The 13,927-nt window shown below is 38.4% G+C and overlaps 1 protein-coding gene across 3 annotated transcripts in view; it reads right to left on the bottom strand.

The window, feature by feature from the left end:
• The window catches only part of LOC122804506 (synaptotagmin-like protein 2), a 3,492,381-nt gene that overhangs the window by 2,882,259 nt on the left and 596,195 nt on the right, over positions 1 to 13,927 (bottom strand). The window lies entirely within an intron of this gene.

The following is a 13,927-nucleotide window of genomic DNA, read 5'->3' as shown; positions in this document are numbered from 1 at the left end:
AGAGATCACCTCTGAGTAAGCGGTATGCAACCAAGTACAGCTGGAGTTTCTTCAGTCGGGCTACAAAGGGCATCTATTTGAGGCCAGTAATTCTCTTGGTGAGGTAATTCTGTGGTCTTTCCAGCTGTTGTAGGTGTCTTGTAAGGTACATCCCAAATGGGGTGTTGTACTCTATGATGGGTCTGATGAGTGATGAGTAGAGGGGCACAATAACCTCTTTTGTTCTAGATGCAAACCCTTTTGTGATTAGGTAGGCCACATAGGATTTTATAACCACCTTGGCAATATGATTATCCAAGGAGAGATTACTATCTACTTGGGTCCCCAGATCCCTTATTACATTTTCTGTATTTAGGGGAAAACCACTTATGTGGTAGTTCACGGGCACTTTGTTTTTTCCAAAGGAAATGACTATGCACTTTTTGGCATTTAGCTTGAGGCCATGATTTTGACACCAGGTATCCATCTCAGTGAGACCCTTCTGGAGGATATCTGTATCAGCTGGAGAGTCAGTTATGGCCCCCAGTTTGCAGTTGTCTGCGAACTTGGTCAGCCATAGTCCCCCTGTGCTTGCCTGTATCTCTCAGAAGTATATACCGAACAGAAGGGGTCCCAGGACTGAGCCCTGGGGGATGCCACTTGTAACTGGTTTAGAGTCGGACCTACAGCCTGCAACTTTCACTGTGTGGGTTCTATCCATGAGCCAACTGGCAATTCATCTTGTGACATAGGGGTTTATGTTCCGGCTGGTGAGCTCGTCTACAATACCATAATGGGGAATGGTGTCAAAAGTCTTTGTGAGGTCTAGGTAGGCTGTGTGGACCTCCTTTCCCTCATCTAAAGCCTTGGCAATCATCTCAAAGTACACTAGGTTTAGGAGGCATGATTTGCCCTTAAAGGCAAACTGGGTAGGGTCCAATGTTTGGAAGTTCCCAATGTCTCTGTTGAGTTCCATGATGATGGGCTCCATAGCCTTGCAGACCAGATAGCAAGGCTTATAGGGTGATATAGTTCCCGGGGATGGTTGTGGCTCCACCTTTGTGGAATGGGATAACTGTTGCTGTGCACCACTCTATGGGTATGTAGCCTATAGAGAGGCTGAGTTTGAACAATGTGCTTAGGTGAGGGGTTAGTTCATTTTGGAGCTCATGTAAGACACAGCCTGGGACACCATCCGGTCCCACTGAAGCTGTGTTTTTGGCTTTGGATAGGGCTGTTTTAACCTGTGTCTCAGTGATTGCCAGGGCTCTACATTCTCCTGGTATGGTTATGGGCCCTTTAGGGCGTGAGAGGGGGGGTGACGTTCTGTCTGCCAGAATATTGGCAGTATCAGTTGGTTCAGTGTATTTTGTGCCATTCTGCACTAACTCAGAGCAGATCTGAGAGTTTCCACTTAGGTTCTTGACATAGCTAAAGAATGCTTTATGGTTATCTTTGGAGTCCTTGGCAATTTTTCTTTCGAAGCTAACCTTGGATGATTTGATGAGGGATCACAGTTTCTTGTGGATACTGATCAGGGATGTCTTTCCTTTTTGGGATTTTACTCTTTTCTGTACTAGTTTCCTCCTTCTGTTGTATAGCTTATTTATGGCAGGGGTCCACCAGACTGGTTTCCTTTTCTTGGAGGAGTGAGTCTTGGTTTTGCTTGGGATAGCACGATCCATGCATTCTTGCAGGTGCTCAGAGTGCCTCTGTAAGGGATTCAGCAGCTTGGACAGCGATGTCCTTTAGCATGGGGGCTGTGAACCTTTCCACCTCAGTCTTAAGTAATGTGAAGTTTGCTTTTGAAAAGTTTTTCACGGTGGTTTCCTTGATTGGGGGTGGGGGCAGAATGTCAAGTGATTAGTCTATGGTCTGATCTAACCAGCAAGTGGTTGACCTCTGGTGTAGAACACCAGTCGCCCACGTTGGTGATGACCAGGTCCAATATGTTGTCACCTCTGATGGGGGTTTTGACCAGTTGATCCAGGGCATTCGAGTTTATAAATTCTAGGAAGCATTGGGCAAGGGAGTTAGTACTTGAATAGTATTCCTAGTTAATGTTTGGGTAATTGAAATCACCCAATATTAGGTCATTTGGTAGGACCTTCATATTTTCCAGTTTCTCCAGAAATGCGGAATGGGGGTCCTGGGTCATGGTAGGTGATCTGTAGCAAGCTACAATTTGAATTGCATTTTTGCCCACTGTTAGTTGCACATGTGGTGCAGCGGTAGCATTGTTGCCTCACGGCAAGTGGTTCTCCCGTTCGATTCTTGGCTGGAATGCAGGGAGTGCCTTCTGTGTGGAGTCTGCATGTCCTCCCTGTGGTTGGGTGGGCATTCAAAAGACATGTGTAAATGGGCATGCCTTTGTTGAAGGTTGAACATCGAGCTGGCACCTAAGCGGCTTGTTTGTACAAAATTAAATGCCAATCATTAGCGGACCGGAGTTCCGCTGTGACAACCCCTAACTGGGAAAAGCTGAAAAGACAAACAAGTTAGATGTACATGGATGGTTTTTGAGGCATTGTGCTGTGCCACTAACCTGGAGGTGTGGGTATCCTTGATGAATATTGATGCACCCCTGCCTTTTGTGTTTTGGTCTGGGTTCTGTGGCCGAAAAGTATGGTACGAGTTATAACCTGGTAGTGCTGGGGTGCTCTCTGGAGCCTTAAACCGGTTTATGTTACTGCATTGATATCAATGTTCTCCATACTGAGGAGTGCCTCGAGTGCATGCATTTTGAGGTTTAGACTTCTGGCATTTAGTGGCATTACCTTCAGTTTTTGGTTACTTGTGCTATTTACGGTGGTGGGTTTGTCTTTTGAGCCTTGCCTAAAAAAGGCACTATGGGGGCAGCAAAAGCCTTGGTCAGTATTCAAAAGCCTAAGGGTGACAGGTGCAAGCCATCTCTTGCTAAGCAATGTGGCTTGTTGAGCATGTCATCCCAGGTGGACAGATACTGGATCCCCTTTAAATGACACCAGAAACTTAGCCAGTTGTTGAAATTGATCATATTTTCTTTATACTGTGGCATCATTCTTGGTGAGGGCAAGATGCTACTTAGGGTCAGGGTCATACCAGCCTGGGCTATGTGATCAGAGAGCTCTTCCATGTATCTTTTCATGTAGTCCAGGGAGGTACGTCAGGTCATTCATACCAACATGGACAATGACAGTCGTATTTGTACTTGTTCTGGAGTGACCTGAGTGCTTGTGTTATGTGGCAGATCCTTGTGCCAAACAGGCAGCTAACTGTAGCCTTCTCCTTGTCTAGCCTAGTTAGTGGGACATCAGTGTGCCTGACTATAGAGTTGCCTATCACTAGTGTGTTGGGTATGTTATTTTGCCTTAAGGGCTGTGACTGCATGGCACACTGATTATGTGAAGTATCTGTTTCATGGTTTGCAATGGGATGTGGAGGTTGCTTGGGTGTCTGCTTTGGAGGTCTCTGTTGCTTTTGCAGATTTTTATTTAGAGCCTCAGAGTATGTTTTCGTGTATTTATGTGTGTTATTTGCTGGTGTTGCTTTAGGAGGTCTGTGTGACACTGGTGGTGTGTTGCAAGAAGTATTTTCCTTCTCTTCTTGACTGTCAGTTCCAGTCTTAGCTTTGCCTCCAGTTTGGCTGTATAATTGCATCTCACGCATATATTAGTGTTTGGTGGTAGGAGGAAAGGGTTGTCTGTGTACATGAGGCAGTTGTAACATTGCCTCAAAATGCCCAGATTCACCAGTTGGACTGGAGAGTACACCTGAAACTGCCCTTTGGACATGCCTGAATAGGTAAAGTGAGCTGTTTTACAGATTGGCTGGTAGGGACGAATAGAGAGGCTTGTCCTTATGGAGAGTATAGGGGGTGCTGTACCACTAAGCTTGCAGCCAAGTGCTACTGCTAGAGGAAAAGGACATGTGCTAATGTAGTTTGGCCTTGTTAAAGCCATTATATCTTGGAATGTATGGCTTTCTCACCCATGTACAGTGTGTCAACCTTTGAAAAATTAAGCTTTTAAGTGTTCTGCTATTGTTTCTTTAACTAAAGAGTGACCCCTACTGAAAACCCAAGCTACTGGTATAGAAAAAGGAAATGTATCCTTTATCCTAGCAGTCATACATCCAACGGTTTTCCTTCCATTAATGAACTATGACAAAAGTGTACTCAAGCATTTATATATGTGACTGTTCCGGTAATATCTCAATATAATTACATTGGTAACACTTGCCTAGCAGTTGGTTGATGAAACTGACTGCTTTTGATAGCTGAAAACTCACCTGGCTCAGGCCTCTCCTGCTCCACTTGGGCTCAGTCTACACCCCTACAATACTCCAAATTCCCATACACACCCAGCTAATCTACAAATATAGCATCCATCTCTATACAACTAATCATAGTTAGCCAATCAACTTCAGTCCTGTGCGGTACTCTTCCTTTCAGTTACCTAACAAGCAAGCTCCGCAATCTCTGCCCTACTACACTCATCATCCTCTCAATACAGAAATCTCTGCGAGAGTGCATTCTAGAGCTCACTTTTCACCTACGATATACAATACTTGCTTATCTTTTCTCTCTCTTGTCCTGATACTGCACTTCCCAAAAATGAACGTTTGTATTACCTTTATTTCTCTTTCAGTCACTACTATGACACCTTACATTCTCTTCTCTCACTCAATTTCTACCAGATTAATTTTTTCCAGGAGAAACAAACAAAATAGTAGTCATCATCACATCATATCTCTAAACCTCTATTAGTATAAAAACCTTAGCATGTTTAAAATTATATACCTAAATTACAAGTCCATTCTACAAAAATTCAGCATAGGTAAGCATAAATTCAAATGGCTATATTTAAAGCACTTCCTAAAGCAAGTGAACCTTTGTGGTGATATCCAAATTAACTCAGCCTTAAAGAATGAACCACAAAAATTCACGGAGCTCAAAGTTATCTAATTTCTCTCCCTTAATAGTGTGTCTAGTTTATGGATCTTAAACATAAATGCATGAAGCATCTGTAGCACACTGGCTGACCTCCATAAATGTTGTGACCTCCATTATATCCTTAGGCCATCGTCTGTAAACACTTTCAGCTTCATTCTATCCACTTATTCCCCACAAATTAGGCAATTATGAAGTACTGAGATCACTTTTAAAAACAAATAAGCATAAAAGAATATGGATAATAGCCTTATATATACCTCCAGGTAAAAATATCCAGATAGCATAGAGTTTCTCTGCTTGATAAATTGCAATATCCCGCATGAAACCATTATTCTGCATTATCTAAACATTAACTACTAACTCACTCTCCTACAAACTCTACAAATCTTAACAGTTTCACTCAGCTAATCACCTCTCCCACTAGGCTCAATAAAAGTAGTAACAGAAATTATGCACTAGGCTGGATATTCTCCACTTAGCCAAACCATATATGCACCCCATTTTGCCTCCCTGATATAATCAACGATCATCCTCCAACGTTTATAGTTCAGCACCATGGTAAAGTAAACAAAACAATCCTATACAGCCAACTACACAATCTTACTTCATTTATTACCTTTATCTCTCACTGTTCCCTCGTCAGTTGGACCAGACTTAAGGCCTTGCCTCTAGATGAAGCAGTCACTTACTTGAATGCAACTTTTGTCAACATTCATACCAGTCTTGCTCCCATTCATACAAAAATTTAAACCAAAATCTGCTCCTTGGTTAACTTAACAAACTGAAACAGGTAAAACCTGGAAAGAACATTTAGTAAAATGCAAACCATTTTATAGACTTTTAGACCAGTTAGAAATTATGCCTAAAAATTAATGTTGAAGACTGGCATAATAGGATTGTTTGTCTGATTTATTATCAAAACAATCTCAAATGATTGTGGGCCACAGTAAATAATATACTTCATATCTGCCACACTACCACACCTCCACCAAACACAAACACCACTACTGATAATTTTCCTACTCAGTTCAATAACCACTTTGTCTAAACAGCACGTAGCTTACTCAAAGTTAACCTTTGCTACTCCCTTCAGCCTGCCAATCTGTACTGAAAACAATGCTTCTCCTTTTAGAGTTTGAAAATATCCAAATGGATACTATTAAAAGAGGTTTCAGGACCTGAAACTCACCACTATGGCTGCCAAGTAATTATATTAAAATGGCAGCAGATGTCCTTACTCTCAGTATTTCTACAGAGAACTATGTCCCCTCAATTTGAAAAAAGAAAATCATTCCCCTGCATGAAGTTGGAAACCCCATGGGATTTTTCCTGCTTTAGACCTACAGCTTATCCTATCTTCTCTATTTAAATTTTTTGAGAAATGCATCCATTCTCAGCTTCTCAATTACCTTAGCAATAATCATTTTCTTTCTCAAACTCAGCATGGTTTTCACCCCCATCATAAGAGAAATGCTGCCATCCTCCGTTTCACTAACACCATAAACTTTCTTAGAAATGCAGGTAAACCTACCTCCTCTCTTTTGCTAGACATGTTTAAAGCCTTTGATCTAGGTTCTAATCAAAAACTACTAATCAAACACTCTTCTTTAGGACTTGATAATTTATTCTTATGGTTTCAGAGCTGCCTAGCTATACAATGACAAAACAAATACTCATCATTTCTCCATCTCTGTTGGTGTTCAAAGATCAAGTCTTAGGACTATTACTGTTGAACATCCCCACACCAGAACCATGTATGCCAGCATGACTCTACACTTATCTGCTCAGCTTCAATCATATTTTACCATCTGTAGGTCACTAAAAAGTCCTTCCCATCTATTGAGTCATGGTTAATAACCTCCAGCCTAATCCTAAATGCAAAGAAAGCCATGCTAATGCCATTCTTACCAAAACAGTACTGAAAACAAAAGCTTTAGCATTACATTAAAAGACAATACTATAATATAAATAGCGCTGCAGACTACACTGCTGGGAATTACTACAGATGGAAACCTCAATATCTGGGATTCACATTCTTGAAGCCATTATAAAAATGCCCCAAAAACTTGGCATACTTTGAGCTAGTCCATATCTCTCAGAATCTGGAAGGAAAACTATAGCTTCATCCTTTCTTCTCCCATCACTTCTTTATTCAGCTTCCATTCTTACTTACCTGCACTCTCTACCTACATGATGAAACTGGATGCATGCTATAACAAGATAGTTGAACATGCAACTAATCTTCCATGTAGCACACATCACTGTGTTGCTCTTAAACAGCTGCACTGGATTGAGCTTCCACAATATCTTTCCTACCCATATAGCTTGTTACTGCACATATCCTAATTTATAAACCACCCAAAATTGTCCTTTTAAAGGACATTTTCTAGCACTACTCACCTACAAGGGAACTGTGCTCACAAAACCAATGTCTCCTAATATCTAGTAAATCTAAAAGTTGGCAACTAATAAATTATGTCACTAAACTGTGGAGTAACATATCAATTGAACTATGACAACTAGAAAAAATGAAATCCTTTAAAGGCAGACTCAAACCATACCTGCCCAACTCTTGGTTATGTTCCTGCTCTACTCCTGGATAATCATATCACATCACTCCAACTGCATATACTTAAAAATCACTCTGTTCTACTTGTATACAGCAACATATAAACTTCTACCCCCTATTTTTCTTTATTCTATATTTGTGTTTTCTTTTTTTTTTTCATGATCATGTATGTTTTTGGAAACTTTTTACATTTCTCAAACCCACTTTGGGTAGTTTAAGAACTATTTCTAATGTTTTAGGTTTTAATATGTAAACATGGAACTTTCTTACCAGGTGTCTGCTGAAAAAGTGGTTTTCCCAGTCAACAAATGGAAATAAATAACAAATTAATGATTTGTGTTTTCATGTATGTCTGCATTCATTCATTCTCAAAGGTCATATATTGTTGACACTGCATTCCTTCTTAACCTTTCTAAACAGCACATGTATTATTTGTGTGTTCATCCAAATGTTTCTAGTTCACTGAATGGACTCTAAACTTTGTATATCAATGTAGTCTCATTTTTCTTTTGAAAGTAACACTCAAATTTCATGTTTCAAACCATGTGTTATTCTTATCTGAAAATAGCCATATTATTGTTTTGCCTTTTTAAACCTGTCATTTGGGTCTGAAACTGTATGACCAGGTTCAGTTGTTAAACTTGGCCACTTAGTATTGTACTTCTGGTCAGAAGCCATTTTTAGTGAAGACCTGAGAAGAAAATTTCCACTTTAAATAACTCAAAAAAGTTATTACATATCTATTTCTATCCCACAACTGTCATCCATTAGATTACAATGAACAACTGCATTAATCATATAATAATTTGCATACTTAAGATTCATAAAAAAGTTATAGAACACAAAAGGTTGTACAGAGAATAACACTGGAATGCAAAGCATTTGCTAAGAATGTAAAAGAAGCCCTCTGGGTAATGTTTCATAACATAAATGCTGTTACTAAGGACTATTACAAACAAGAAAAATATTTGCATTTTTCTTCACTAAATATGATGGCCTGACTGATACATTTATGATGGTTGGGTATGGCCCGATGATGTTCATAAATAATGTGGAACTTAAAAATGTTACACCCCATTATGACATTAAGACAGGAAAATGTCAAGAATTATTGAGTGAATAATTTAAAAAATGTAGAGCCAGCTGAATTAAAACCTCTCAAATACATACTGGAGAAGGAAATTTCCACATTAAATAACTCAAAAAAGTTATTACATATCCATTTCTGATGTCTTGCAATTGTGGATGAAAATGCAGAGATTCTATTAAGTGTTAATGTAAATAAATTGTGTTGGCTGACTATTCAAGAGCTGTAATTTTATTTGTATTGGGACCTCTTTGGTGCTGTTTTGTTTCATTTAGTGACTTTTTTGGAAGGCATCTTATTCCTCAGCTGTGGAATACAAATGGATATAAAAAAGTAGTCTATTATGACATTAAGACAGGAAAATGGCAAAGATTATTTAGTGAATAATTATAGAAATGTATAGCTAGCTGATTTAAAACCTTTCAATACACACTGGAATACTTACCCACATGTGATATAAGCAAGAAGTTAGTTTAATTTGATCAATAATAAAAAAAGATGATACTTATCACAAGACTGGTACACAGAAAAGGTAGATTATTCTCTAAAGTTTTCCCTTGACATGATACATACTACATAAAGATAGAGATGGAGGCTCTTAAAATAACAAGACTCCAAATGTTGACATCTGTTTTATCTACACTGTTAGGTCGACAATACAGATGGTCAACAGGTATGCAAGATCAACTGTTCCTAGGCACTGGGGAATATGCCAAATTGACAGACTGTACAATCTTGTACTTAGGATATATAATTAAAAGGGGGTGCGGAGGGCGGGGTGCAGGGCAGCATGCACCACAAACAAAAACAATATTTAAGAAATGCATGCTCAGAGATTATGTTCAGAACATGTATTTTGCAGTGTCAATGTTCTGATTGCCATTGATGTGGGAGTTTCGTTAAATTAAGTACTTGTATACAGACAATTGAGAATCCTGTAGCAAAATAATGTTCTCTTGATGTGCATCATAAATATAAAGTGCTCCAAGCAACTGTATAAGGACAAATTTGAGTCTAAAGGTAGTCATGAAATAAAACAACTTTTATATAAGGAGATACTAATTATTTTAAAATCAGGTACCCTTGCTCATAAATGGTTTAATCATTGATGCTCACAGAAGTACTTTATTTTCAGTTATTCATTTTTATTGGCTATTTTCAATAGATCCCTGTGGAAGTGTTTTCTATATATACATTGTGACTTAGTCTGCAGTAATAATTGAAGGCACCCACCAAAATATTAAGTGCTATGTTATATTAAAAGTTTTTTTTTTGTTCCTGAACTGGCATTTTATTACATTTCCCTTTAAGTTCTTTATTGTGCCAATGTCATTATCAAAACATCTCAAAAAACAGTTAATGAATTAAGATACTGCCGGAGCAGTCGGATTTGCAATAAGTGCACCACAATGAAATAAGTGCAGAGGAAATAGCAGGTAGCTAAGTGAAGACAATAAAGAGGCGACATTAAAAAGCTATGCCAAGCAAGCCTTTGCATTTATTTTATATCTGCTAATCAGCTGAATATATTCAGCAGACATATTACAGAAACAGAAAGAGACTGTCTTAGATGTAAGGAAAGAGAATGAAGAATATTATCATTGGCAACAGCAACTAACCCCATTCTAGGTCTTGCCTTCATGCTAAAACTGCCATGGCTTCATACAGTAGCCGCCATAAAATCAAATATAATGAACTTAATCACTCAAAATGTATATTGACCAGTCAATGTGTGTGTAACAGATCATGAATCTTACAGCAAAGATCAATAATGGCTCTTGTAAATCCACCACACATCCTAGAGCCCTATATACACTGTCACAGAAGGAACATGTACAGCAGAGATGTGAGGAGACAGCCGTCTCCATCATGAAAACTAGTGGGCTGCCTTCACTTGCTATTTGAGAAAAATGAAAAATAAAAACTCAAGCTTAAAATTATAAGCAACAGAAATAAACAGTCTAAAACGTCAGATGTTAATTCCTCTTCTATAAAAGTATAGTAGAAATAAAGTAGAGCAGATTTTGTCAATGGAATAATTTCCCTTTTCTTTCTGCTAAATACTTGCAAATTTACAGTTGTAAGTCACTGACAGTGTACACCACCTTACTCCAGTTATGAGAAATGAAAAAGATGCCTTTCTCCTGGAAATTTCTTTCTACAAGACAGAGACAGGTTTAGCAGAATTGTTTAGCAAAGTTGTTCCAGACCTTAGTCTAAAGTTTGGGAATACATTTTTTGGGGTAAAAGATCTAGAGCCTCTTCAGATCTCTCTTTCCTCTGTGTGGGTAAAAGCATCATTGGTATCCCTCCCAAGCTAAATGAGCTCTGTGATAAGTGGAATTCAGATGAGCATCCATCTGAAACTCTCTCCTGTGATTAATGCCTGCCTCAAAAGGAACCTTGCCCCTTATATAACCTGCCCGCAATCCTGTATGCAGTGATTGCTGGTGTTAGGTTCCCCAGAAATAAATCTCAGGGACATCCTGCATAACTTTGGGATGATCATGGGGAAAGAAGTACAATGTGGAGATGGGTGTATATCCAAATGTAAAGTCTTAGATTTCCATTTCTAGGGGATGTTGTCTTGTATGTTTCTTCTCAAAATGAAGTCCGATTATTTGGCTTTCCCTTAGTAGTGAATGTAATCCCGGATATGTTCATTTTTACACTTTAATTTATTTAAATTTTGTTTAGTGGGCAAGCACTTTACCTTGTATCGCACTGAATTTGCTATCAGGTACACCCACTTGTCTGGCTTTTTCTTCAAGAGTAATGCTTTCATTGGCAACCAGATCTTACATTATTCTATTGAGTTTAATAAGAATGCCCAACACTTTCAAGCCCAATCCTCAAAAATTATCAATGTCTTTTAACATTATTCCACATTAGAATTTTAAGATTCTGACTTTTGGGTATTCTGGTATTCATGAATCTTGCATTAAGGATTTCTTCCCACTGTAGGTTTTTCAGTTATTTCATTTTTTCCATTTGAAGGACTGTAGTTTTAGGATTGTTGGTGTTAATATTTAGATCCATAGGTATATTCTGGTTACTAGTGATCCTGTTCAGCAATAGTGTTTTGCCCCAGCATGAAGCTTTCTGGAGATTCTAAACTCATTTTTTGTTAGTGGATGCACTAGTTCTTTCACATGTCATTGTTGGTTATCTTCTAGAAAATGAAAACTCAAAGGAAATTCAGTCAATTAAGGTCAACAAACATCATTCAAACTCAAAATGGGTAACTGCAGTATGAACCTGTGAAGAAACAGAAGGCAAATCAAATGACAACGATTACGAATGGCTCTGGTAAATCTGCCCGACACCCAAGATCTGTGTGTACATCAAGTAGTGAGTCACAGAACGAATGAGTAACTAAGCCCCAGGGGAGATGCAAGGAGATAACACTACTCAGTGAGATAAGTCAATTACATCTGTGGCCTTGCATCAACTTCCTGGTATGTTTTCTTCAGTTTTGTGACCTACAAGCTTACAGATACTGCAGAATTTCCTTATGTAACTAACATTTTTCATACCAGTGGAGTTAGCTTGGCACATCTTTTTCCAGCCTTGGCATTGATCTACTTTTTCTTTCCAGCATGTTTTATTTATATATTAGTGAAGGTGAAGACCCTTAGGTCAGGTGTCTGTGTATGAGAGCCATTAAGGTGGGGGTGTTTCATGCATAGATCTCTACAGGAGTCTATTAGTGACTATAAGAGTGTAGGAGTAAGGCTTCTAATCTCTCTATAGTGAAGGCTTTTTAAGCCAATTATCATGTTCAATATGAACCTCTGTGGCCTTTGTCATTGTATGGTTTTGTCTGGGGTTTTATGCCATGGGCACTCTAGTAAATAATTGTTCTAATTTAGGCCAGAACACTGAAGGATAAAAACTTCGTTTGTCCTAAATGAGTTATCTTTATAAAATCAGCTGTGCAACTCAGGACTTCTGATTTGTTACAAAATGTTGAGGTAGTTGTCAAACTAGCCTATTGTGTCTTTGGAGTAAAGGTACTACTCGTGCTGTAAGATGCCCAAAGGGAAGAATACTGCACTTCATACTCAAACTCTCAGTACGTAGCAATATGTTAGTCATACCTTTCAACCTCTTAGTTCAAAACATCTGGACAAAGCTTGACATAATTGGGGGAACAAAGGCCCAAAAATAGGGACACATTTTAAATATTGCATTTATAAATTTAAACATGATGACAGAATAACAGCAAATGTCTTAGCATGCATTTTTCTGAAGGATACGAAGCCAAACTCAAATGCGTGTCATTATTTAGTGACTTCATTCCTCTCATCATTCCAGTGGTTTGCCAGAAAACCACAGATTTTATGAGAAACAGGCTAAAAATTTCAAGCAAAAATCTGGACATTCTGAGAAAATCTGGACAGTTAAGAGGTATGGTTATATTCGACTTCAGCTAATGTAAGAGTGTTGCTGTGCTACATTGCCATGTTGGGCATTTTATTCTAAACAACACTACCTGTGTTCATGTTAGGGCATTTTATTCTAAGCAACGCTACCTGTGTTCATGTTAGGGCATTTTATTCTAAACAATGCTACCTGTGTTCACTTTTATATTTCCTGGTTCACTGTTGAATCTTCATAAAAAAGGCACTGCCCTTTGAATGTTTAATGCATTTATCCCTTAATAAATTTGTCACAACTAACATCCTTACTAGAAATACTAATAAAAATATTATTTAAGTCACATATTCACTTCCTGTCCTCTGCCACTGTAACACCCTTCTTCGGAAGTAATATTGGACAGGTAAAGGTTTTATACTATTTCAAATCCCAAGGCAGGCAGGACAGAAATGTGGGTCAGATTATATGGTGAGGAAGGCTGCACAAAATCCACAAAAACAAGGGTCCCAAAGTTCCAAACGTTGCAAGAAGCAAGAAATGGCATTACAAAAGCAGAGCTGCATTCATTATAGATCAGTAGAGAAACTGTGAGAGGGGAAATGCTCTGCATTACTATTTATAACATTACTAGTTAGCAATAAAGCAATGAACAATCATTTTATTTATCATACATGTTATACATATACACACACACATACAAACAATATATTTTATATACACAGATACATACAGATATGAGTTATGCAGGCAGTGGGCTGATTCAGTGTTGCGCTAGCAGCAATGACAGAACATTCTTACAAACTAGTGATTAGTAATAGACTAGACATCAAGGTATGCAAAAAAAAAAAAGTAAGCATTTAGAGAACTTAACATGAGACAAAAGAAGGGACCAAATAGAGATATGGAATCAGCAGGAAAAAGATAATGGTATCGCTAAACTCAATTCATCTCAAGCTTTGGTTAGTACCGTCTTGTGTTG

The sequence above is a fragment of the Protopterus annectens genome, chromosome 1.part1 (assembly GCF_019279795.1).
Source record: "Protopterus annectens isolate FY-2018-M chromosome 1.part1, PAN1.0, whole genome shotgun sequence".
Taxonomy (NCBI): domain Eukaryota; kingdom Metazoa; phylum Chordata; order Ceratodontiformes; family Protopteridae; genus Protopterus; species Protopterus annectens.
This window is presented reverse-complemented; position numbering and strand designations above follow the sequence as displayed.